Source organism: Tachyglossus aculeatus, chromosome 5 (assembly GCF_015852505.1).
Source record: "Tachyglossus aculeatus isolate mTacAcu1 chromosome 5, mTacAcu1.pri, whole genome shotgun sequence".
In the NCBI taxonomy this organism is placed as follows: Eukaryota; Metazoa; Chordata; class Mammalia; order Monotremata; family Tachyglossidae; genus Tachyglossus; species Tachyglossus aculeatus.
Window position 1 is genome coordinate 75976186 of NC_052070.1, and position 27478 is coordinate 76003663.

At 42.3% G+C, this 27478-nt stretch overlaps 1 protein-coding gene across 1 annotated transcript in view; it reads left to right on the top strand.

The window, feature by feature from the left end:
* The window catches only part of NRG1 (neuregulin 1), a 1079813-nt gene that overhangs the window by 532770 nt on the left and 519565 nt on the right, over nucleotides 1-27478 (top strand).

A 27478-nucleotide genomic window follows, 5' to 3' on the forward strand; every position in this document is an offset into this window, starting at 1 on the left:
GGTTCTCCTCTTACCTCTCTGCTTCTTCTCAGTTTCTATTACCGGCTCTTCCTCTGCCTTCCACTCCCTATCTGTGTGTGTTCTTCAAAGGTTCTGTTCTGAGCTCCCTTGTTTCCTCAGTTTGCACTCACTTCCTTGGGGGGCTTTTCAACTTCCACCTTTATTCTGAATACTCTAAACTCTAAATCAAACTCAGTACTCCTCACCTCCTCTGCAATCTTGATTTCCTCCTGCCTCCAGGACACTCCTATGCAGATTTCTTTTTATTTTATTTTGTTAGTATGTTTGGTTTTGTTCTCTGTCTCCCCCTTTTAGACTGTGAGCCCACTGCTGGGTAGGGACTGTCTCTATATGTTACCAACTTGTACTTCCCAAGCGCTTAGTACAGTGCTCTGCACACAGCAAGCGCTCAATAAATACGATTGATGTTGATGATGATGATGATTTTTTACTGTTATCATGTTCAGTTATGTCCAGATCTGAAGTCCTCCTCTGCCCTCCAAAAATTATCTGTTCCCCTCTAATTTTCCTGCCACTGTTGAGAACATATTTCTCCTCAACTCTGAACTTCGCAAACTTGGCATTGCCCTTGACCTTTCCCACTTTCAACACCCAAAATCAGTCTGTCCTTGAATCCAATTGGTTTTTTCTCCACAAAATTCCAGCATTGGCCCTTTCCTTTCCATCCAAATGCTTACTGGGTTGGTCCAGGCACTTGTAATAGCCCAATCCAATTATTGTAGTAGCCCAACTCAACTGATGCATCGAACTCCTAACTGGCCTCCCTGCTTCCAATCTCTCTTCCCTCCTTTGGTCCATATTTCAGCCTGCTGTCTAGATCATTTTTCTGAAACGTCTTCCTGCATATGCCTCCCCACTCCTAAAAAATATGAAAAGCACCGTCCTCTGCATACAGTAAGTTCTCAATTCATTCATTCATTCAATCGTATTTATTGAGTGCTTACTGTGCACAGAGCACTGTACTAAGCGCTTGGGAAGTACAAGTTGGCAACGTATAGAGACGGTCCCTGCCCAACAGTGGGCTCACAGTCTAGAAGGGGGAGACAGAGAACAAAACAAAACATATTAACAAAATAAAATAAGTAGAATAAATATGTACAAGTAAAATAAATAGAGTAATAAATACATACAAACATATATACATATATACAGGTGCTGTGGGGAAGGGAAGGAGGTAAGGCAGGGGGGATGGAGAGGGGGAGGAGGGGGAGAGGAAGGAGGGGGCTCAGTTTGGGAAGGCCTCCTGGAGGAGGTGAGCTCTCAGTAGGGCCTTGAAGGGAGGAAGAGAGCTAGCTTGGCGGGTGTGGGGAGGAAGGGCATTCCAGGCCAGGGGGATGATGTAGGCCAGGGGTCGATGGCGGGACAGGCGAGAACGAGACACGGTGAGGAGATTAGCAGCAGAGGAGTGGAGGGTGCAGGCTGGGCTGTAGAAGGAGAGAAGGGAGGTGAGGTAGGAGGGGGCGAGGTGATGGAGAGCCTTGAAGCCGTGGGTGAGGAGTTTCTGCCTGATGCGTACGTTGATTGGTAGCCACTGGAGATTTTTGAGGAGGGGAGTAACATGCCCAGAGCATTTCTGGACAAAGACAATCTGGGCAGCAGCATGAAGTATGGATTGAAGTGGAGAGAGACAGGAGAATGGGAGATTGGAGAGGAGGCTGATACAGTAATCCAGACGGGATAGGATGAGAGCTTGAATGAGCAATAAACATAATTGATTGAAAAAGTACAGTAGAGTTAGTAGATACCATCCCTGCCCTCAAGGTCCTTAATAAATACTAGTAATTGATTGAACTCAAAGCAAAATATTGCCATATTAACTAAATGTATAGTATGATTATGACTTTGCAGAAGGCTGCAGAAGTAGCAGCTGGTTCTGATGATTATGGTAGTGGTTCTTCAACTTTTGTAAATATGTTGTCCAATTTACATAGAAAATAGCCACCTTTTTGTCTTTATAAGGTACATGGAGGCAGGCTAACTCCTTTGGAACACTTCACACCTTTGACTTTCTCATTCAGGGTCTACAAACATATTAATAAAAACATCTGCTTTCTTGAAAATGGATCAGGTGATGGTGGAAGGACCACAACTACTTCCTCATCTTTCTTTTAGCACCTTGCAATGATGCATTGAATTGTTGAGTTTGGTGAGGTTCTCAATGCACAGCAATTCCTCCGAATGAAGTTCAGTTAACACACATTCACAGCATCCGTTTCTAAATGAAGTAGCCTCCTCCGGGTCAACTACACTGGTTATCTGCTCAGGTGTTTTTTCTACCCCTTAAAACTTTTACCCAACCTGTGGATACAGCTTCTCCAAGATCTATTAATTGCTGATTGTTTAATTTCAGTGCAGGTGGGAAAAAGTAGGGTGGGATTTGCTTGCCTTTGGGGACTAGCTGAAACAACAGAATGTGCTGAACAGTGCTCCAGTGCTTAGAACAGTGCTTTGCACATAGTAAGTGCTTAATAAATGCCATTATTATTATCAGACAATGTAGGTTGTATCCCTTGCATGATTGTATCATGGGAACATTTAACATTTAGAAATCAAACAATACTAGATACATTCCTAGACCATATCTTTCATAGGAAATAATGTTAAGTCCCTTACTGTGAATTACTGAAAACCTAAAAATTGACTGAAACAATGCAAATCTATTATTATTCAATGAGAATACTTAAGTTATATGATCAAGCACCACTTACATATGTATTAATAATGAAACATTTTGAATTATAATGCATATTTTCTCTTTCACATTTTATAATAATAATAATGATGGCATTTATTAAGCGCTTACTATGTGCAAAGCACTGTTCTAAGAGCTGGGGAGGTTACAAGGTGATCAGGTTGTCCCACGGGGGGCTCACAGTCTTAATCCCCATTTTACAGATGAGGTAACTGAGGCCTAGAGAAGTGAAGTGACTTGCCCAAAGTCACACAGCTGGTAATTGGCAGAGCCGGGATTTGAACCCATGACCTCTGACTCCAAAGCCCGTGCTCTTTCCACTGAGCCATGCTGCTTCTCTGCTTTTATTCACGCTGCTTTTATTCAGCAAAGAGAGACTTTGTACCAACAGATATACCATTACCTGTGCTAAATACAAACACCCTTGCTGTTTTTACTCCTCTAATTCCAACCTACTCACTATACCTCAGTGTAATGCTAAACTGAGATGAGTTTTAATCACTCAATCAATTCAGTCAAAATACTTCAAGGGGAGGGGATGTGATTATACCTAAGGTAACCTTTCCACTGTTTATCTCAAAGAGAGAGAGCATTCTAATACCAGTATTAAAATTCAAGAGCCCTATTATAACAGCAATAGCGACTGAACATTAAAAGGGAAGAGAAGCTGTAATAACATAGAAAACATGACAGAAATGTGTACAAATAAACAAAGGTGTATTTGTCAAAATGTAGCTATGAATTTTATAAGTATTTCACATGAAAGGGAGAAGAGAAAATGTTTTAAAGATATCATGATTTTTTTTTACATTTATCTTTATCAGAAGAGTATATAGCAAAGAGTCATTTTCTGCCAGGTTGATGTTAGATTCATATTGACTGCTGGCAGTGCCAGAAAAGTTAGTTATAATATAGCTACCACCAATCTGCTCCCAGACTAGAGGATTCTAGCTAAAGTTTCTTCTGAGATTAAACCATCTTTAATCTTCACTCCATTGAACATCATTGTTCAGACATCATTATCTTGGCACAAAACACAAGTGAGCTGACATTACTGATGATATAATTGTATACCATCATATAACATAGACCAGAGGAATGGGTAAGAAGAGTTGAATTCTGCTAGAATTGAAATACCATTGACATACCAAGTGCTTAGTACAGTGCTCTGCACACAGTAAGTGCTTAATAAATATTATTGAATGAATGAAATACAGGCTAAAGGGTCTGAATTACTCTATTGTTATCTCACATAAATGGCTTGATTATCCTGGTGCTAAGAGCACTGTTTGACTCCCTAAAATTCTGAGAAACATGGTATATTGTGGTGGCTGTTCCTGCTTTAAAATGTGACTGGTGTCCTCCATAATCCATATCCCTTGCTGTTTTCCTACTATAGCCCAGCCTGCACATTTTACTCCTCTAATTCCAACCTACTCACTATACCTCAGTGTCATCTATCTCACTCCTGACCTCTTGTCTACATCCTGCCTCTGGCCTGGTACATCATCCCTCTTCTTATCTGACAGACAATAACTCTCCACACCTTCAAAACATTATTAAAAACACATCTTCCCCAAGAGGTCTCCACTGATTAAGCCCTCATTCCTTCTTCTCCCACTCTCCTCTGCATCACCCTCACACTTGGACTTGCACCCTTTATTCATCTTCCCTCAGCCGCACAGCACATATGTACATATCTGTAATTTATTTATATTAATCTGTCTCCCTATTTAGACTGTCAGCTCCTTTTGGGCAGGGAACTTGTCTTCCAATTCTGTTACATTGTATTCTTCCACGTGCTTAGTATACTGCTCTCTCTGCACATAGTAAATGCTCAATAAATATGATTGATTGATTGAAAATGTCTTGGATATCAGGGGCATGTTTTGATATAGGGAAGCTGTTGATTAAACAGAACTCCTGGAGTCATTCAAAAGAACAACCATAATAAGGTAGTAGAATGAGAAGAAAAAGATTGGGCAAAAGTTTTATATGAAAGAGCCTGGAAGGAAAGTAGAATGAAAAAATGTCCTATTATAAAGGTGTACCCAAGTTGGGAAGTTCTTTTAATTAATCAATCAATCAATCAATGGCACTGTGTGCAGAAAACTGTACTAAGTGCTTGGGCAGGTACAGTACAACAGAGTTAATAGACATGATCCCTGCCCATAAGTACCTTGCCATCTACAGGGAAAACAGACATTGATATAGATTAGGGATAGGGGAAATAATAGAGTATAATAATAGTCACCTAAGTATTGTGGGATTGGAGAATCAAAGGGCTTAAGGGGTACACAGATAAATTCATAGCTTACGCAAGACAGGCAGGCAGGCAGACAGGGAAAATGAAGAGCTTAGTCTGGGAAGGCCTCTTGGAGGAGCTTCATTCATTCATTCATTCAATCATATTTATTGAGCACGTACTGTGCACAGAGCACGGTACTAAGTGCTTGGGAAATACAAATTGGCAACATACAGAGATGGTCCCTACCCAATAACTGACTCACAGACTATAAGGGAGAGACAGACAATGAAACAAAACAAGTAGACAGGTGTCAATGCCATCAGAATAAATAGAATTATAGCTATACATTAATAAAATAGAGTAATAAATATGTACAAATATATATAAGTGTTGTGGGGAGGGGGAGAGGATAGGGCAGAGGGAGTGGGGTGATGGGGAGGATGAGGAGGAGAGGAAAAAGGGGGCTCAGTCTGGGAAGGCATCCTGGAGGAGGTGAGCTCTAAGCAGGGCTTTGAAGGGAGGAAGAGAGCTAGTTTATCAGATGTTTGGAGGGAGGGCATTCCAGGCCAGAGGTAGGACATGGGCCAGGGGTCGGTGGTGGGACAGGTAAGAACGAGGCACAGTGAGGAGGTTAGTGGCAGAGGAGCAGAGTGTGCAGGCTGGGCTGTAGAAGGAGAGAAGGGAGGTGAGGTAGGAGAGGGTGAGGTGATGGAGAGCCTTGAAGCCAAGAGTGAGGAGATTTTGCTTGATTTGAAGGTTGATAGGAAGCCACTGGAGATTTTTGAGAAGGGGAGTGACATGCCCAGAGTGTTTCTGTACAAAAATAATCTGAGCAGCAGAGTGAAGTATAGACTGAAGCAGGGAGAGACAGGAGGATATGGAGATCAGAAAGAATGCTGATACAGTAATCCTGTCAGGATAGGATGAGTGTTGGATCAGCGTGGTAACAGTTTGGCTGGAGAGGAAAGGGCAGAGGCTAGAAATATTTTGAAGGTAGAACCAAAGGATTTGGTGACAAACTGAATGTGTGAGTTCAATGAGAGAGATGTATTGAGGATAATGCAAGTACAAATTGTGAGAGTAAAAGGTTGGTTGTACAGTCTTCATGGGGCAGTCAGGGCAGGACATGCTGAGTTTGAGGTTTAACTGGGACATCCAAATAGAGATTTCCTGAAGGTAGGAGAAGCTGTGCGATTTCTTAGAAGCAGAGTGGTTGTGGTTGGAGAGATTTGAGGAAGACAGTGGATGGCATTACTGCCCAATTTGATTGCTGCTCAATAAAGCAGTTTTTTGTATCTGTGGAGGATTTAAAGATTCAGATTCAGTTCAAGTGTTATTTGGGAGAATGTTATATGTAAAACAGAGTAGTATGTCAGATGGAGGGACTATGAAGTGTATCATTGGTTTGAGTGCACAGAATAGGATTGAAATAAGGCTCTTTATGCCGCTTATATAAAACCAGGAGCTTTAGATAGTTGTCACTGTATAGAGCTATGCATATATGAGTGCATGGGTTAATAGAATGGCCGGTGTAAGATGCATTTTTGACCACACCCGACACACAAATAGTGACATTTGTCGTGCTGTCATATTTGTTGCTTGCAGTCCCTGGTGAAGTTTTCAGTTTATCCCTTTGTCTCAAAATACTCTTGAAGCTTCTGCTCCTTTCTTAATTGCACCTGCATCAGGCTGATTGGCCTGTCACAGTTGTTTATGATTTTATCTTGCCATTAGATGACCGAGTTGGGTCCAAAAGGGATGCTTGTGAAATTACTCAAGGAGCCGGATGTGATGCTTGAGTCTAGTTCTTCCAGTGGCATAGAGGTTTGGACAGCAGTAGGGCTCAGTTGACTTTCAGTTTGGTCTGAACCCTGATGCCCCACTCTGGACAGTCTCCCATTCATTGCACCTCCACCTTGCTGTTCAGTAGTTGCCTCCCTTTAAATGAATATTTTCCATTCCATTGCGACAGATGTGTTGCCATACATTTCCTGTCCAAATACTTGTTGCCTTCTCTTGTGTTTCATCAGAGTTTTTTTCTCTGTAGAAGAATGTCATTTGCAGAACTTTCTGCCTGACCTGGTTTAGTAGAGCCTCAGGCTGTTGACCTCCAGGGCCCACTACAAAATGGATCTTTTTACACTGGTATTTTTTCAGACTACCTGTTATGGCTACTCTATTTTCTCTACATGGATTTCTTGTTATTTCTCATATAGATCCCTTATGGTGATTTTATCATAAAGGGCACAGTGCACCATTAAAAACATAATAGATGCATGAGCAGAATGAATTCTTGTTTTTTACCTATGGATAACAGATTTTTCCACACTTTTTAGTTTTGAGACCTTGTCTTGCTGGCCGCCTATACGTTTTCCTCACTGGATACAGGGTTATTCATCCCTGCTTAAGTTAAAGTGTAGGAGAATAGGAACAGAAATTCGGTGAACACTTTTCTAAATTTATCATTGTCTCTTGGACATCAGTGGGGTGGTAAAAGGTGATTTTTCTTTGCACTTGACAGCTTGTTCATTGTCTATCTTGGACAGGCACAGGGTTTTGTTTACATAGTACTCATGCAGTATTGTCTCTCCCATCCTAAAAAAACCTCTCTTGACCCCACCTCACCTTCTAGTTATCGTCCCATATCCCTCCTACCATTCCTTTCCAAACTCCTTGAACGAGTTGTCTACACACGCTGCCTAGAATTCCTCAACAACAACTCTCTCCTCGACCCCCTCCAGTCTGGCTTCCGTCCCCTTCATTCCACGGAAACTGCCCTCTCAAAGGTCACCAATGACCTCCTGCTTGCCAAATCCAACGGCTCATATTCTGTCCTAATCCTCCTCGACCTCTCAGCTGCCTTTGACACTGTGGACCACCCCCTTCTCCTCAACACGCTATCTGACCTTGGCTTCACAGACTCCGTCCTCTCCTGGTTCTCCTCTTATCTCTCCGGTCGTTCTTTCTCAGTCTCTTTTGCAGGCTCCTCCTCCCCCTCCCATCCTCTTACTGTGGGGGTTCCCCAAGGTTCAGTGCTTGGTCCCCTTCTGTTCTCAATCTACACTCACTCCCTTGGTGACCTCATTTGCTCCCACGGCTTCAACTATCATCTCTACACTGATGACACCCAGATCTACATCTCTGCCCCTGCTCTCTCCCCCTCCCTCCAGGCTCGCATCTCCTCCTGCCTTCAGGACATCTCCATCTGGATGTCTGCCCGCCACCTAAAGCTCAACATGTCGAAGACTGAGCTCCTTGTCTTCCCTCCCAAACCTTGTCCTCTCCCTGACTTTCCCATCTCTGTTGACGGCACTACCATCCTTCCCGTCTCACAAGCCCGCAACCTTGGTGTCATCCTTGACTCCGCTCTCTCATTCACCCCTCACATCCAAGCCGTCACCAAAACCTGCCGGTCTCAGCTCCGCAACATTGCCAAGATCCGCCCTTTCCTCTCCATCCAAACTGCTACCCTGCTCATTGAAGCTCTCATCCTATCCCATCTGGACTACTGCACCAGCCTTCTCTCTGATCTCCCATCCTCGTGTCTCTCTCCACTTCAATCCATACTTCATGCTGCTGCCCGGATTATCTTTGTCCAGAAACGCTCTGGGCATATTACTCCCCTCCTCAAAAATCTCCAGTGGCTACCAATCAATCTGCGCATCAGGCAGAAACTCCTCACCCTGGGCTTCAAGGCTCTCCATCACCTCGCCCCCTCCTACCTCACCTCCCTTCTCTCCTTCTACAGCCCAGCCCGCACCCTCCGCTCCTCCACCGCTAATCTCCTCACTGTAGCTCGTTCTCGCCTGTCCCGCCGTCGACCCCTGGTCCACGTCATCCCCCGGGCCTGGAATGCCCTCCCTCTGCCCCTCCGCCAAGCTAGCTCTCTTCCTCCCTTCAAGGCCCTGCTGAGAGCTCACCTCCTCCAGGAGGCCTTCCCAGACTGAGCCCCTTCCTTCCTCTCCCCCTTGTCCCCCTCTCCATCCCCCCATCTTACCTCCTTCCCTTCCCCACAGCACCTGTATATATGTATATATGGTTGTACATATTTATTACTCTATTTATTTATTTATTTATTTTACTTGTACATTTCTATCCTATTTATTTTATTTTGTTGGTATGTTTGGTTCTGTTCTCTGTCTCCCCCTTTTAGACTGTGAGCCCATTGTTGGGTAGGGACTGTCTCTATGTGTTGCCAATTTGTACTTCCCAAGCGCTTAGTACAGTGCTCTGCACATAGTAAGCGCTCAATAAATACGATTGATTGATTGATTGATTGATTGATTGATCTACCCCTTGAATTGCAAGGCAGGAGTTAAATTTTGGCATAATCATGTGGTCTAAAATGATTTTTTTTTTCTCTCACCTTGGATGACCTTAATTGCAATATGGATTTACGATCCTTCTAAACACCTCTGGGTGCTCCTGAAAAGTGTCTGAGCATAATGAATACAAGAGGAGAGAAGAGGTGGATTCTGAAGATCCTGAATTTCAATTTCTCCTTGGGTGGTCAAGGGAGGGAGGAGGGGAGAGGAAAGAGAGAGGAAGCGGGAAGAGTGGAAGGGAGGAGGGGAGGGAGGGTGGGAGTGGGGGAAAGAGGGAGGAAGGGGTGGAGGTGTTTTTATGTTGGACAGTCTGGTTTTCAGCTGGCCAGTGCCAGCTGTTACGGATACTCACCGAATGCCTAATGACTACTGGTTTTTAGCTTCTGGGCTCAGCCACTCTGTACATAGTTCCTGCTGTTGTATTCTAGGATTTTGAAGCAGCAACTATATTCAGAGGGTCTTATAGGAATGTGTAACAATTCTGAAGCAAAGGAAGGTATCGGTCATTACCATCAGAGACCACCTTACACTTGACCCCGCTTCTAACAATTAGTTGGCCCATTATTCTGCTATTTGCTTCAGTAAAACCAACCCATGGACTCCTTGATGGAGTAGGGTGCTGTGTTGTCTTCTTGTGTACCATTTGGCAGCCTTTCTAGGTGACTGCTGTTCTGTTTCCATGGGTGGCATTTTAATATAGTTTTACGGGGAAAAAGCAGAAAAATACTAAAAGTGTTATGCGTTATCTCTCTTGCATGCTCTCACACTCTCTCTCATTCTCACTCCTTTCATTCTTGCTGATTGTAAATAGTTGTCCTAAAGAGAGGAAACTTAGTATTTCCTTTAAGCCAACTCATATATTTATACACAGGTGTATAAGTAGGGGTGTACCTATATATTTTGTTCTTGAAGGGAAGCAGCCAGAGCTAGACTAAAGCAAAGCTCACTCTATTCATATGAATAGTTGTCCTCCAGGCCCTGAAATTCAGGAAACACACTCATAAGTTATGAGAATCTCCTGACAGGAGCCTCGATAGACCATCAAATTGATAGTGTGGTTTTAAAAGAAGTGAGAGTCACGTCGGCATGTGACTATTTGACACCTGGCTTCTCTCCATGAAAAACACATTTCACCTGTCAAAGTGTCAAGTTGTTTAGACTTCATAACAAATAAGGAAGGAAGTTTATAAAACATAGGAGAACAAGAACATAGTATCAAGAAGACTTTGATTTACATTTGTCCCAGAGTTAACGGAAGAAAAAATTAAAATGTGCTGCTCAGAAAATCAGCTGCATCTGGGAAATTTCATTTATTATATGCAGCTTCATCTGCAAGGCTCCTAGGTATTTGGATCAAGGGTGACACCTTCTATTTTGGATTTCCCCAAAACTTTCTTTAATTGAGTTTTTACTAAGTCACCTTCTGAAGTGTAGATGAGTTGTGAGGGAATAAATCCCCTGGATTGCTTAGCACCTTACAAGTCCCTCAATATAGCCTGATTCTTTAGATCAAGACCACATTTCTTTTCTGTTTAGCAGAGATACAAAGCCATTAGTACTTTAATTTTCACTAAATATCAGAGTGTTTTCAAAAACCTTATTGCCAGAAGAAAACTACTCAGTTGCATTCACATCCCAAATTTAGGTATGCCAGAAAAGGAGAGGCCAGTAATGGTCAAATTCAGTTCTCTAAAACTGTTTTCTAAAGAGGTGAGGAGATTACCAATGGCTGTGCCCTGCACAAAGTAAGCACTCAGTCATTATGATTGACTGATTGAAGTACAGGCACAGGACACATTAAGACCCATACTTGGAAAAGAGGGATGTCTGATGTCCTGCTATTTTTTGTTGTTGTTAAATAATCATGTTATTTTCTGGGTGGGGAAGTGAGGTGATATGTTCTCAGAGGCCTGACTTGCACTAATGTCAAATAATTATTATATAGTTAAAGAATTTCTGTCCTGGAGCATCTGAGAGGGGTCTAGTTTCTTGATTTCCCTAATATTTTTATCCCTAATTATTTGGGAGAACCATAAGATCAAACTGCCTTTGTTTTTACCAGTCTGACACATCATGTAATGTTTAGACTATAAGGAAGGTGGAGAGAAGATTTTATGGCAGTGTTCAAGAACCTGAAGGAAGATTTAATGAGAAAAAGTGAGCAGTTTTTTAATGTTTTTATTAAAAAGATATCAGGTAGTAATAAACGAAAATTGCAAAAGCTGGGATTTAGATTTGACATTATGAAAAGATGATTAGGATTATGTGACACCTGACTTTTTTGACAATGAATCTTATGTAAGCTCTTTCCCTGGAGAATTTTGAGAAATAAAGTTATGTGGAATAGTTCACTGCTGTCTCCCCTGAGGCAGGGGAATGGACAAGATGATCTTTTGCACCTCCTCTCCCACCATAACTAATGTGATTATCCTGTGGTTCTTTTCGCCCCCTTCTTCGTTTCGTAGACGTTTCTTTGGACAATTCTGTTCTTGCTTTTCATATCAGTACCCGTTTGGCTGATTGAGCAGTTCCTGAATCACTCACATTCCTCATCTTCAGTGATGACTAAGCCTTAATACATCATCAATGTGCATGCCTGGACCCTCTCTCCTTGCTTCTGGACCCGTGTTGCTTAGGAATGTACTAAAAAACCACAGCATTCCTAATTACCACCTCTAAGGTGACCCAAAAAAGGAGAGGGGACTAGGTAATTTGTTTTTTGCAAACCTAAAATTTGTTGCATTTGCTGTGACTCTGAGGAAATGAGTCTGGATTTCCAAACTCTGCTCTAGGTAGTACATTCATTTGGAGATTCTGACTCTGACCCTCAAATCCATCTGCTTTAAAACACTTAATCAACTCACTCCTTCACAATTTAACTGGCTGATCTCTTACTACAACTCAGCCTGCGCACTTTACTCCTTGAATTGCCAATGTTGCACCTCCACCTCAACTATGTCTCTTTTGACCCCTTGTCCATACTCACCCTCTGGCCTGCAACTCCCACCCCTTCATATATGCATATAGGACTCTCCTCACTTTCAAAGCCTAATTAAAATCACATCACCTCCAAGAGGCCTTCCTCAATTAAGCCCTCATTTCCCCTATTCCCCTTCCCTTCTACATTGCCTATGACTTGTATCTGTAATAATAATAATAATGATAAGGATAATTATGGTATTTGTTAAGCACTTTCTACGTACCAAGTACTGTTCTAAGCACTGGGGTAGATACAAGGTAATCAGATTGTCCCACGTGGGGCTCACAGTCTTAATCCCCATTTTACAGATGAGGTAACTGAGGCACAGAGAAAAGTCACACAGCAGAGAAGTGGAAGAGCTGGAATTAGAACCCACCTTCTCTGACTCCCAAGCCTGTGCTTTTTCCAGTAAGCCACACTGCTTCTCTATTCCTTCCACCCTCAGCCCCTTGATACTTACGTACATATCTGTAATTTATTTTAATGTCTGTGAGTCTCCCCCTCTAGACTGTGAGCTTGTTTTTAAATGGTATTTGTTAAATGCTTACTGTGTTGGGCACTGTACTAAGCACTGGGGTAGATACAAGCTAATCAGGTTGAATATAGGCCATGTCCCACATGGGACTCAAGTTTTAATCTCCATTTTACAGATGAGGTAACTGAGGCACAGAGATGTTAAGTGACTTGGCCAAGGTCACATAGCAGACAAGTGGCAGAGCCAGGATTAGAACTCAGGTCCTTCTGACTCCCAGGCCTGTGTTCTATCCAATATACCACACTGCTTCTTTGGGGCAGGGAACAGCTCTATCAAGTTTGTTGTATTTTACTCTCCCAGGTGCTTAATAGAGTGCTCTGCAAACAGTTACACTCAATAAATACCATTGATTGATTGATCAATCAGTTATAATGGTGCTGTCAGTTGCTTCACCGCTGAGGTGTCAAGAGGGAGGGTGGAGGTTGCCCTAGCCAATGGGCTGACTCCTCTGGACTCTGAAGCCTGGTGGCATGACACCTTTGGGCACAGAGGAATTCAGCTTCCATAGGGGTTCAAGGAAATGGGAAGGCATGGGTTGCAAAATGTGTTTTAGAGTTACTTTTCCTCAGAGTATGAGAATATAGGCATGCCCAGGGCAGTCCAGGAATGAATTAGATGATCCCCAGTGGTCATTTCCTAGGGTGAAGGGCTACCTAGTCCTCATAATTATTATGATTGGAACAAGGTTCTTCCCTTTTGTCCTACGCCTCAATCGATCTGTCAAGAAATCCTATTTGTTAAATGCTTACTGGGTGAAGAGCACTGTACTAAGTGCTTAGGGGAGAACAATACAACAGAGTTCATCAACATGATCCCTGCTACAAGGAGCTTATGTTCTACTTTCCTTATTGTTTCTTGGGATATTTTGTTCTTGATGTTCACCTCAGCAATGGTAGGCTATTTATATTCTGTGTGTGTACACAAAGTATCAGGATCTAATGTATTTCATCAGTAATTGTGAGAAAACTTGCTAGTACCAAGTGAGAGAAGCCAAAACACCTCACATTTGGAATTAGGCTCTGGGTTGTCCTTGAAGTGGTGACTCTTCTATTTTTTATTGGTATTTGTTAAGCAATTGCTGTGTGTCAAATGCTGTTCTAAGTGCGGGGTAGGTACAAGTTAATTAGGTCAGACACGGTTCCTGTCTGACAAGGGGCTCACAGTCTACGCAGGAGGGAGAAGAGACTTTAAACCCCCAATTTACAGTTGAGCTAGCTGAGGCACCGAGAATTTAAGTGACTTTTCCAAGTTCACACAGCAAACAATTGGCAAAGCTAGGATTGGAACCCAGTTCCTCTGACTCCTAGGCCTATGCTCTTTCCAAGGTTTTTACTGGCTAAGGCCCTCTCTGACAGTTTAAGAGCATCCTGTACCCTGGCACTGTGTTTAACTACCTGATGAAATCTTTTTGGGAACAGTCTTTTCTATCTTGTGCTTTATCTTACCAAGTAATCAGTGGATTATCATGGCATCAACAAACCAGTTAGGGACCGCAAATGTGCCGGAAAGACTGATGATATTTCCTGATGGCATTTGTGAGGAGAGATCATTAGAAAGAGGTCATGCTTTTTTGGCCGGGCTGAGACCAGAAGATCATGAAGGCAGGGATAAAAATGGACACAGAAAAAATAACAAAGGTAGCTGAAGATAATGCAGGGCTTTGTTTCTTCTAACATATTCAGACCAGTATTTGTCAGGAGAAACTATAATAGCTAACAGTTTTCAGAAGCGAGTTAAATGTTACTTGTAGGTGGGCTGTCTTAGAGGAGTTGAACAGATCAACTGTAATAACGTGGCCTAGTGGAAAGAGCATGGGCCTGGTAATCAGAGGTTCTGGATTCTAATCCCAGCACTGCCACTTGTCTGCTCTGTGATTTTCAGCAATTCATTTAACTTCTCCGTGCTTCGGTTACCTCATCTGAAAATTGAGGATTAATAGTATAAGCCCCATGTGAAGCATGGACTGTGCTGAACCTGATTATCTTGTATCTACCTCAGCATGTAGTACAATGCCTGGCACTTAGTAAAAACTTAACAAAAACAAATACCATTAAAAAAAAGAAATTGAACCCAGAGGAGGGAAGGGGAGGGAGGGGATTCCTTTGTTATCTTGGGAAAAGTGACATCATTTCAACCATAGCTCTGTTTCTCAAACTAAACTACCATCCTGCAGTATGGCTGGATTTAGTACCTTGACATAGTACCTTCCATTTGGCCATTACCATTACCATTTCCTAATATCCCATGAGACACTTTTTTCAAAGACTACCTAATAAGAATCTTTTGTGGCAGAGACAAAATATTGAACTTGATGAACGTTGTATCTTACCAACTAGTGAAATTCTTATATCCAATCAATCAATCAGTGATATTTAGTGCTTACTATGTGCAGAGAAACTGTACTAAGCACTTGAGAGAGTATAATACAATAGAATTGGCAGACACAATCTTGCCCTCAAGGAATTTTCAGGCAATCTTTTTATATCTTAGAGCATAATAGTTGCTCTCCTGAACCCTGAGAGTATCTGTTCTCTGGTCTGTTCATGTGTGACTGGCACAGTTCCAAACTTTGGGAAGAAATGGAGTGGCAAGGGGAGAGACAGATGGAGGAAAACTCAGATATTGAAAAGACATCCTTGGGAGAGATGGGGAAAAGGCAGCTACAAAGAGCAAAGTAGAAGCAGGGAACAGAAGGATAAGGGGAAGGATGAAAAAAAAAAGGTGATGAAGATTGACTATTAAGGAATCCCCAAAACTGTTTTATCAGGTAATTCCTACTATACTCTCCAAAATCATTGTCTGAGTCTGTCCATTTGGGCAAAAACAGTAGATTGAGATGAAAGAAGTGTTTTGGTCGTGTTGAGAAGCAGTGTGGTCTATTTGAAAGAGCAGCTACCTGAGGATCACAGGATTTGAGTTTTAATCTAAACTCTGCCTCTTGCCTGCCATGTACTAAACCCAGTGTTTAGTACAGTGTTTGGCACATCATAAGCATCTAATGAATATTATTATTGTTATTATTATTATTATTATTATTATTATTATTATTATCCCATTGAATCCCTCCATAGGGTGGTTTTAATATCAGAAATCACCTTGATAACCTACATTGCCACCGGGAATTTCTGCTCCCTCCACAAGCAGAGTAGTGGTGGAGAGATGGAGTGCATAAACTGGGCATAAATGGGGAGGCACGGAGGCAATGAGAGAGATGGGGAGGAAAGGGGAAAAGGCCAAGAGCAGAGAGGAGAGATTAGTTAGACCAGAACGTGGCTGGGAAATGGGACAGGTAGAAACAGAAGTAGGAAGAGGAATGTGATGAAGAGAAGAAAAGAGGAGAGTTAGGGATGGAAAGGAACAAAGAGGGAGGAGGGACTATGTGGGGAGACATGGAGGTATGTTGAAAGATTAGGAAACATATACTCCAGAAAACCAGTAACAGAGCTTTCAGCTAGTGTCTTTCATCAGCAGGAAGACCCAGTTTAAGTGATCTGATGTCTAACAGTTGTCTAAAATATTCTCTGGCGAGGGAGAAGAGGGAGAAGAGGAAAAGGAAAGAGAATAATCCTGCTAGCTATTACAAAACTGGACCCCCCCCCCCCCCACAGGGCAGCTGCAACTCCTCCACCATTGATATGGGGTGATGTAGGTCAAGATAAAATTGAAGAGGGTCAAAAAAAAAAAGTTTGGGGAATTCATTAGGTTTTATTTTTTCTTAGTGTGTTCCTTTCTTTGTACAGTGAAAGTACAGATACTGTATTGTGCATATTAAAATTACACTGTGGTTCACAAAATTTGCTGAAATAATTTATTGTAGTTTGAGGATAGTTTCTAAGGCTTTGAGAAGTTTCTCATAGTTATTTGTCCTTCCAACCCCATCATTTGGCAGTTTTCTTACCTTATGATATTTTTCAACAATAGTTGCATCTTGTGATTCAGATGAGCAGACCATAAAATGAATAGGATACTGGGAATTTTGAAAGGAAATAGGCTATTAGGTCATCAGACCCATTCCACGCCAAAGAAGTGATTGAATCTGCCCACTCATTCCAAGCTCACAAAGAAAGCTGTTCAGCTCCTTCTCAAGGTGAACAAAATCCAGTACCCTTGCCTTTGCATTCAGAGTTCCAAAAACATGGCTGATGTTTTCAACTGTTGGACATGTTCTGACATTAAAACCCAGTTTTTTGCTTTGAATTTGGAAGCAGCATGGCCTAGTGTATAGAACACAGGCCTGAGAGTCAGAAGGACGTGGATTCTAATCTGCCACTTGTCTGCTGTGTGACCTTGGGCAAATCACGTCACTTCTCTGGGCCTCAGTTACTTTATCTGTAAAATGGAGATTAAGACTGTGAGCCTCATGTAGGACAGGCACTGTGTCCAACCTGATTACCTTGTATCTACCCCAGCGCTTAGAACAGTGCATGACACATAGTCAGCACTTAACAAATGCCACCATTAGTTTTATTATTTTCTGAGGATATTTGCACAGTAGCAATCTCAGATTACAACTGAAATTTTTATCAGGGTGCTCTTCAGAAGACGCTGTATTCAATAAAATATCGTAAAGCATCTATCTGTATTCAGGGAAGGATTGAGAAAAACTATGTACAACTCTTTTTTCTATGGTGGGGGATGCATGAAGAGAAAGATAGATGACTCCATAGCTGCATTGCCCTCATGGGTAACAAGGCCATTTTCAGCTTCAGAAAGGAAGGAGTTTACTTTTAACCAGATGGATTTAATGGTGTGAAATACTCAGGAAGTCAAAATGAAATAAATATCACTAAAATGGCATTTTACTCTGTATTTCAGAGTAAAAGAGAGTCACTTCTACCTCATAGTATTAATGGTATGAAATTCAAGTGATTAATACAGTGCACACAGTAAGTGCTCAATGAATAAGATTGAATTAATTCTTAGGAAGACAAAATGAAATAAAGATCACTAAAATGGCATGTCAGTCAGTATAATGTAGGTCCACCTGGAATTTTTTCTCATTCCACTTGGTCTCTCTCTGACACTTTCTAAGGAACAATCCTACTGAGAGCTCACCTCCTCCAGGAGGCCTTGCCAGACTGAGCCCCCTCCTTCCCCTCCCCTCCCCATCCCCCCCCACCCTACCTCCTCCCCCTCCCCACAGCACCTGTGTATGTTTGTACAGATTTATTACTCTATTCATTTTACTTGTACATATTTACTATTCTATTTATTTTATTTGGTTAATGATGTGCATCTAGCTTTACTTGTATTTATTCTGATGATTGACACCTGTTCACATGTTTTGTTTTGTTGTCTGTCTCCCCCTTCTAGACTGTGAACCTGTTGTTGGGTAGGGACCATCTCTATATGTTGCCAACTTGTACTTCCCAAGCACTTAGTACAGTGCTCTGCACACAGTAAGAGCTCAATAAATACAATTGAATGAATTGAATGAATGAATGAATGATGAGTAGGTATTCTCCCAGTATGGCAATTGTACAAAAAGCTGTAGAAAAATTTTAATTTACCAATTCCCATGACAGCTCTATACCAGCTCAAATAAGGATCATTCCATCATCGGGCAAGGAGTAGAGTGACTCTTGTGTGTTCCCAAGGTCTGCACTGGAGGAAAGAAGCAGAGCAGGGCAAGGCGAAAAACTTCCCAGCCTCAGACTACAAATGGGGTGGCCTGTATTTCTCGTTCCAGGTATCACCCTCACTAGCCCCAGGTTGGTCTCACCACCAGGCTCTACCCCCCCCAACCACTGTTTATGGTGACCACCGATGGCAATCAAAAATCCCAGACGACCATTTGTCAATCTGGAAGTAACGGGCCTACATAACATTAATGGTATTTATTGCGCACTTATTGTGTGCAGAGCATTAAGCTAGGCAACTGAATGAGAACAGAAGTATTGGCAGAATGATCTCTGCACTCTACCTCTGCTCCAGAGACACAGAATGCCCATCATAAGACCAAGCAATGTCAGGTGCTGTTTCTGAGCTGTGGGACTTGACAGCAGGAGATGAGGGTTAGGAACCCCAGGGGTTAAAATTCATTCATTTATTCAGTTGTATTTATTGAGCACCTACTGTGTGCAGAGCACTGTACTAAGAGCTTGGGAGAGTACAATATAACAATAAACAAATACAATCAATAGATTGGACATTGAGATGTCCAGGGCCGTATCAGTACTGGTGTGTGAAAGGGCAGCTGAAAAGTTGGCTGTGTGGCATAAAATCAGACAAATGTCCAGTGATACTTGGTGCTGCCATGGAAGCAAATGCGTTGGAGTAGAGCTGGCTTACTGGCCTATGGCTGTATCTCACTCTCAGAAAAGTCCCTGGGCCATCAGACAAGCAAGACATCTGGGATGGATCAGCCTTTGGCCCCATACTAGGCATTTTTATTCATTCATTCAATCAATCATATTTATTGAGCACTTACTGTGTGCAGAGCACTGTACTAAGCTCTTGGGAAGTACAAGTTGGCAACATACAGAGACGGTCCCTACCCAACAGCAGGCTCACAGTCTAGAATGGGGAGACAGACAGCAAAACAAAACATATTAACAAAATAAAATAAATAGAATAAATATGTACAAGTAAAATAGAGTAATTAATATGTACAAACATATCTACATATATACGGGTGCTGTGGGGAGGAGAAGGAGGTTAGGCAGGGGGATGGGGAGGGGGTGTAGGGGGAGAGGAAGGAGGGGGCTCAGTCTGGGAAGGCCTCCTGGAGGAGGTGAGCTCTCAGTAGGGCTTTGAAGGGAGGAAGAGAGCTAGCTTGGAGGATGTGCAGAGGGAGGGCATTCCAGGCCAGGGGGAGGACATGGGCCAGGGGTCGACGGTGGGACAGGCAAGAAGGAGGCACAGTGAGGAGGTTAGCGGCAGAGGAGTGGAGGGTGCAGGCTGGGCTGTAGAAAGAGAGAAGGGAGGTGAGGTAGGAGGGGGCGAAGTGATGGAAAGCCTTCCATCAGCACCCCATGGCCAAGAGCTTGTCATAGAATCAAGGGGAGACTCGCTCAGAAAGCATTCCCATGAAATGCTGCCACGAACATTTAAAAACAAGGAGGGTTTGTTTATGGTTTTCATTCATTCAATTGTATTTATTGAGCATTTGCTATGTGCAGGACACTGTACTAAGTGCTTGGAAAGTACAATTCAGCAATAAAGAAAAACAATCCCTGCCCGCACTGGGCATGTACTGGGCACTGTACTAAGCACTGGGTATGATACAAGTTTATCAGGTTAGGCAAAGTCCCTGTCCCACATGGAGCTCACAGTCTTTATTCTCCATTTTATAGTTGAGATAACTGAGGCACAAAGTTAAATGGCTTGCCCAAGTTTGCACAGCAGACAAGTGGTGGAGCTGGGATTAGAACCCAGGTCCTCCTGACTTCCAGGCCTGTGTTCTAACCCCTAGGCCATGGGGCAGTTGGAGGTGTGTGGGGGTTGGCGGTAGAGTGCCCCACAATCAATCAATCAATCATGGAGAGTCTGGTTTTCAGCTTGTCTGTCCCTTGTCTGGTGCAGATTTGGGGCCAGATGCTTTTACTTCTGTTCCTTTAACTTTGAGCACCAAGGCTCCCTTTGCCATAGCTCCTGCTGCCAAGTTCTCTGGCTCAAATTCGGTACACTAATTCACAAGGACCTGGCAGAGGAATGCAAGGCCCTGGAGCAAGGGAGGGGGGATCAGTTCATCCCCTAGAAATACTCTCAGCTCCGGCCAAATCAGACAGACTTTGGCCAAATGGTTGTCCTTTCATGCCAACACCCCATGTGCCTGCCCATGTAGTGTCACAACTCAGGGGCCAGTGTTTTGGAGTGCTGCCCTGGTCACCCTAGTTTTAGACTAGGAACCCCTTCTTCTTCAACCTGCCAGATTCGTCTCTGGATCCAAGCATCCCTGTTTACCTTTCACCACTCAAGTCAAGAGCGGCTTACAGCCAGCCATGACCCAGACTAGCCCTGGAGGGCATGCAGCTAGCCAGGGTGAACTGGGAGTCAGGTTGTCCTGAAATACATATTTAGAGTCATCAATTTATTCTCAATTTTTCCTTAACTTTGACCTCTGAATCACAGTGAGCATATCTGCATGAATGATTGAATTGTCAATTAGTGCAAAGATTTACAGGCGAAACAGTGAACTGTGGTTGCGTTCACTTCAATGTATAATGTAATGGTTGTAAATTACAACCTGAAAAGACAGCAAAGTGACTCCTATAAACATGCCCTGAGACTCCCAGATGTGGGATGGCGCTCCTATCCCTCCAGAAATCCAGTTATATGTGATGGCTTACTTTAGTTCATACCACGTTCCTCCTGTATGATTTAAATCAAATGACTGTGCTAGTTGAGACAACCGTGTCCTTAGTCCCTTTCTCCTTGAAAGTGTTTCTCCTTGCAAGTTTCTCCTTACAGTACCTTTTTTATATGTGGATTTGATTTGTGCTCAGAAAAGGCAATCCTCTTTGAAGCCACCTCCTCAGTAAGACCAGTTTAATGGTTCTGCCCCTGCTTTTGTTGTGTCTGCAGAGAGGAACAGTTTCCAGTCAGACTTTTTTTTTCTTTCTTTTGGGATTATTGAAACTCCAGTGTCTTTAAACCTTTCCCTCTACCCAGAATATAGATTGTAAACTTCTAATGGGCCAAGACTGTGCCTTTTGTTTCTATTGAACTTTTCCCAGCTTTTAGTTCTATGTAATGCACTCAGGAGGCTCTTAATAAATACCCTTTCCTATCTGAATGAAAACGAGGATATAGTTTATTTGCTTAGCAGTCAAAGTTTCTCACAGTGATTATTCCCATCAAAGCCAAATTCTTCATAACAGAAATGCATGTGGTTTAAGCTCTTTTATCGATTCCTAAGTAAAAAAAGAATAATAATAATAATACTTGGGATATTTATTAAGCACTTACTATGTGCCAAGCACTGTACTAAGGGCTGGGGTAAACACAAGATAATGTAGTCCCTCATGGGCTCACAGTCTAAGTAGGAGGAAAAAGAGGTATTGAACTTCCATTTTGTAGATGAGGGAACTGAGGCACAGATAAGTTAAGTGACTTGCCCAAGGTCATACAGCAGGTAAATGATGGCACAGGAGTTAGAACCCAGGTCCTCTGAGTCTCAGGCCTGTGAGAGTCCACTTGGTCATGCTGCTTCTCACTAATCTACCTGACTTTTTTATATCATTTAAATAGAGCTCTTTTCACTGTATTACTTGCTTTAAAAAGGCCCCCACACCTCTTTGCTTTGGGAACACACTACCTGTTAGTGTTCTATAGCTTCTATGGACCTATTATGAAATAGGCCTAATAGGCTTACTATTGCAATTTTGGAAATCAGGTGAAATACTGCTTCAAAGATCAGTGTTGAGTAGGTGTTAGCAAAAAATCTTTTGAAAACCTCCTCCACCCACCCATCCTTTCCTTCCTGAGCTGCTGTCAACAAGTAAACAAGAAATATTTTATCCATCCTTTTTTATTAAAATGTATAATGGCCATTAGGGTGAGTGTTAATTACTGTTTGTTTGCTTCACCGATGCCCTAAAAGATATCATTTAAAATTGATTTACGACTCTCTGCTGGCCTTTTTTTCCCTCTTTTCTTCTTTCACGTCAGCATTATTACTGTTAACTTTTCAGAACGTTTGCTCCAGTGTGTAATTACTGATTTCTCTGCATTTCTATTTAAACAAGTCGCTAACCAGTGGAGTTTTGATACTAGAGACTCTGCAAGGAAGTAACCTGGCACCAACAAACATAGAACAGATCAGAAAACAAGTGCAGCCATTTCTCATTTTCAGGAGTTTTTGAAGCTCCCTAGAGAGTTTGTATTTTTGATATACCATCCTGCCAGTCTATTTTCAGAAAGTCAGTCCTCTATAATTTTGGAAAAAAGTATCGTTGGCTTCTGGGCCTGAGTTTAATAATGAAACAGGCGGGAGTATGGAAATAGGATTCCTCGTTAATAATAATATGGAAGCAGCATGGTCCAGGAAAGACAATGAGCTTCGGAGTCAGAACCTGGGTTCTAATCCTCATTCTCCCACTTTCCTGCTCTGTGACTTTGTGCAAGATGCTTAACTTCCCTGTGCGTGTTTCCTCATGTAAAATTGGGCTTCAATACCTGTTCTCTCCTTAGACTGTGAGGCTCATGTGGGACAGGGATTGTGTCCAACCTGGTTTCTTGAATCTGCCTCAGCTCTTGGTACAGTGCTTGGCGTTTGGTAAGTGCTTAACAAATACGATTGTTGTCATCATTCATTCATTCATTCAATCGTATTCATTGAGCGCTTACTACTGTACTGGCCTGGAAAGCACAGGTCAGGGTCACCATTAAAACAAAACAAAACAAAAACTGCCCCAATCTCTGATATCTCCCTAGCTGAAGTATTGGTCCACAGATAAGCAGAGGTAATTTGGCCTCATGGAAATTGCACAGGAATGGGTATTAGGAGACTCAGGTTCTATTCCCGGTCATGAGACTAGCCTGCTATGAGACCTTCGGTAAGTCACCTAACAACCCTGGGCCTCAGTTTTCTCATCTATAGTGAGCCCTGAGTGGGACAGGAACTGTGTCTGATATGATCTGTCCCATCTTGAACCTATCCCAGCACTTAACCCTAATGAACTCCACAATTCATTTTTAACATTCATTGAGTATCTACCTCCTTCTCTACCTCTTCTCCTTAACAGAGTAACTGTTATATCTTTTTTATGTGTTCCTACAGGGAAAAAAGCCCTGCAAAAGTTATGAACTTCAAGCAATAATAGTTGTCAGAGCATTGTTGCTATTTTTGATACTTGCATTTATCCAAAAAATACTCAGGGCTGAGACTGAGCCATATGGTGGTGTCTCAGAAGTTTTTTTCTTGTGCTCATTTTCTATTGCAAGAGGTCCAGAAATGGTTGACTTCCATATCTGAGCCTGAATAGGGTCAGTTTCTCAACAATTTCTCTCCAACTTATCCTGTGCACCCTATTTGGGGGTCTTTATTAAAGTAAGGAATCCAGTGAAAAGAGCTCTATTTATATGATAGAAAAGGTCAGGTGGATTAGTAAGAAGCAGGATGACCTAGTGGGAAGAGCATGAGCCTGGGAATCATAGAACCTGGGTTCTAAGCTTGGGTCTGCCACCTACCTGCTGTGTGAAATTGAGCAAGTCAGTTAACGTCTCTGTTCCTCAATTCCCTCATTTGCAAAATTGAGATTCAATACCTGTTATACTTCCTACTTAGACTATGAGCCCCATGTGGGACTTGATTATCTTTTATCAAGTGAAGCACTTAGTGCAGTCCTCGGCACTTAACAAACGCCACAATTATTATTGTGGCTCCTGTGGACTGGAGGTGAACAGCTCTTTTATGGTGGGAGGGGCAAGGAAAATCTTTAAAATATCCTCCTCTTTTGACCTGTCCTAGGGATTTTATCTCCCAATGAGACTCCTGACACATGGTGAATATGTTCTGTGGGTTTTCTGTACCCCAATCTTTTTTACTTTGAGATCCTGCAGAATAAAACTATTATTATTCCCATTTTTCCACAAGGTTAAGTTTAGGCTGAGAGAAATGAAGTGAAGTGACTTGTTAGAGGGTGATGGCAGTTTCACAAACACAGTGCATTTCCCATAATTATGAATCAGAAAGAAGTCATTGACATTAGACAGAATATATCGCAGAGGTATTGTAAAAAATTTTTGACAATGCTAAAAATGTCATAAAATTATTGGTTTTATGATTCGTAGAACTCTAAGCACACCATATATAAATATATTTATTGCACACAAAAATATAAATTTTCACCAATAGTACCCCCATTACATACTTAACATCAGGCAGTAAGACAGGATCATTGGAGAACCTGGAATGCAATCTACCTGCATCAAAGTAATACTTCACTGGGCAGGAAGGCAGGTGCATAATTGGTGATCTAAGACAGGGAAACTATAAGCAAGTAGAGCAGAAAAGGTCATTTAAGCATTCTCTCAGACAATCTGGTACAAATGAGGATTTTTGGTAGACAACAGGGGAAATAGGGAATCAGTGTGGCCTAGTGGAAGGAGCATGGGCCTGGGAATCAGAAGGACCTGGGTTCTAATCCCTGCTCTTCCATTTATCTTCTGTGTGACCTTGGGCAAGTCACTTAAATTTTCTGAGCCTCAGCTACCTCATCTGTAAAATGGGGGTTAAGACCGTGAGCCTTTGTATTATCTTGTATGTACCCCAGCTCTCAGTACGGTGCCTGGCACATAAAAGCACTTAAAAACTCCATTAAAAAAAAATAGACAAGCCCAGCATGGACAAGTGACAATTTGTGTGACCTCTCAGGAGCAGAGATTTGGGGAAGCTCATGATAGTGGGAACCAGATTTGGAAACAGTGTCAGACACTGAAAATAGCAAATCCTCCACACAGCAATGGATAATCTTTATAAGTACACAGTAGGAAAAGGACAGCTGCTGGTACATCAGTCCTTTCAGGCAAACTCACCCCAATTGATAAAATCTCATGGGTAGCAGCAGTGTCTTTGAACACAAAGGACAGCTCTATGTATGAAATTCAAGATTACCCTGAAATTCTGGAAACCCAGCCACAGCACTATGGAAAGATGGTTTTCACTGGACCAAGGAAAACCATTTTTAATTGATCAATATCAATTAAAGGCAGGGGATGCCTTTAAAAGCTTGTTGCAATACCTTAGTTGGGCCAGATAAGAAGCATAGCTGCCTACAAAGGGAGAGAAAAAAGGATTAGAATGACTCGTATATTTTCACAGTCTGTTGTCACACACACACAACAGACACAACTTGTCTGTTGTGTGACATAATTTCTCTGGATCTCAGTTACCTCATCTGAAAAATGGGGATTAAGAGTGTGAGTCCCATGTGAGAAAGGGACTGTGTCCAATCTGATTGATTTGTATCTACCCCAGCTTGGCATATAGTAAGCCCTCGTTAATACGATCAATCATCCTATCCCACCTGGCTATGCCATCAGCCTCCTTGCTGACCTCCCAGCCTCCTGTCTCTCCCCACTCCAGTCAATACATCACTCTGCTGCCTGGATCATTTTACTACAAAAGCTTTCAGGACATGTTTCCCCATTCCTCATCCACCTCCACATTAAACAAAACCCCCTCACTATTGGCTTTAAAGAATTCCATCACCTTGCCCCCTCCTACCTGCTCTCACTACTGTCCTACCACAACCCAGCCCACACACTTCGCTTCTCTCTGTACCTCAATCTCCTCTATCTCACCACCCACCCCTAGCCTATGCCCTGCCTCTGGCCTGAAACACCCTCCCTCCTCAAATCCGACAGACAAATACTCTCCCCCACTTCAAAGCCTTATTGAAGGCACATCTCCTCCAAGAGGCCTTCCTTGACTAGGCCCCACTTTCCTCTTCTCCCACTCCCTTATACATCACCTGACTTGCTTCCTTTATTCATCCCACCGAACAGCCCCACAGTACATATGTACTTATCTGTTATTTATGTATTTATATTAATGTCTGTCTTGGTAGAAATAAAATAGTTTTTTATTCCAGACACCATTCCCACCCACCAATTCTAGGATTCCCTTCAATTTCTTCCAATTCTTCTTCTGGCACAGCCTCTTATTAGCTTACAGTTGGCATCTCCATTATGCTTGCTGGAACAAGCTTCAGCTTCTCCCCAATATTTTGACAAAATAGCAGAAATAACAGCCACCTAATGCCTCAGAGTACTTTGCTGTGGAAGAGGTAGAACATCTCTAATCTACTTCAAAGATCTCTTGTGAGACATTAATTATTACAAAGGCACTTTATAGTAATTCTTGCTATAATTCAGTTCTCTAAAGAGCTAAATGATAGCATAGTTATCAGTCCAGAGGAGACTGCATTCCCCACTGCCAGAAATAGCCAATTCATTTCCCCTGTGAGACCATGTAATGAGTAGCCTAATAATAATAATCATAGTATTTGTTAAGCACTTACTACATGCCAAGCACTGTTCTAAGCCCTGGTAGATACAAGGTAATCGGGTTGTGCCATTTGGGGCTCACATTCTTAATACCCATTTTACAGATGAGGTAACTGAGACACAGAGAAGTTAAGTGACTTGCCCAAGGTCACACAGAAGACAAGTGTCAAAGCTGGGATTAGAACCCATGTCCTCTGACTCCCAAGCCCATGCTCTTGCCACTAGGCCATGCTGCTGTAGAAATCACCATCTTCCCTGTCTCACAAGCCTGTAACCTTAGCATTATTCTTGTTTCCTCTCTCTCATTCAACCTACATACACAATTGTTCAGTCCATATTTCCCCCTCCTCAAAAACCTCCAATGGTTGCCCATCACCTCCACAAGAAACAGAAAGTCCTTACAATGGTTTAAGGTTACATGGCCTTACACTCTGTACTTTCCCCTATCTGTAATCATCATCATCAATCATATTTATTGAGCGCTTACTGTGTGCAGAGCACTGTACTAAGCGCTTGGGAAGTACAAATTGGCAACATATAGAGACAGTCCCTACCCAACAGTGGGCTCACAGTCTAAAAGGGGGAGACAAAACCAACCATACTAACAAAATAAAATAAATAGAATAGATATGTACAAGTAAAATAAATAAATAAATAAATAAATAAATAAATAGAGTAATAAATGTGTACAAACATATATACATATATACAGCTGCTGTGGGGA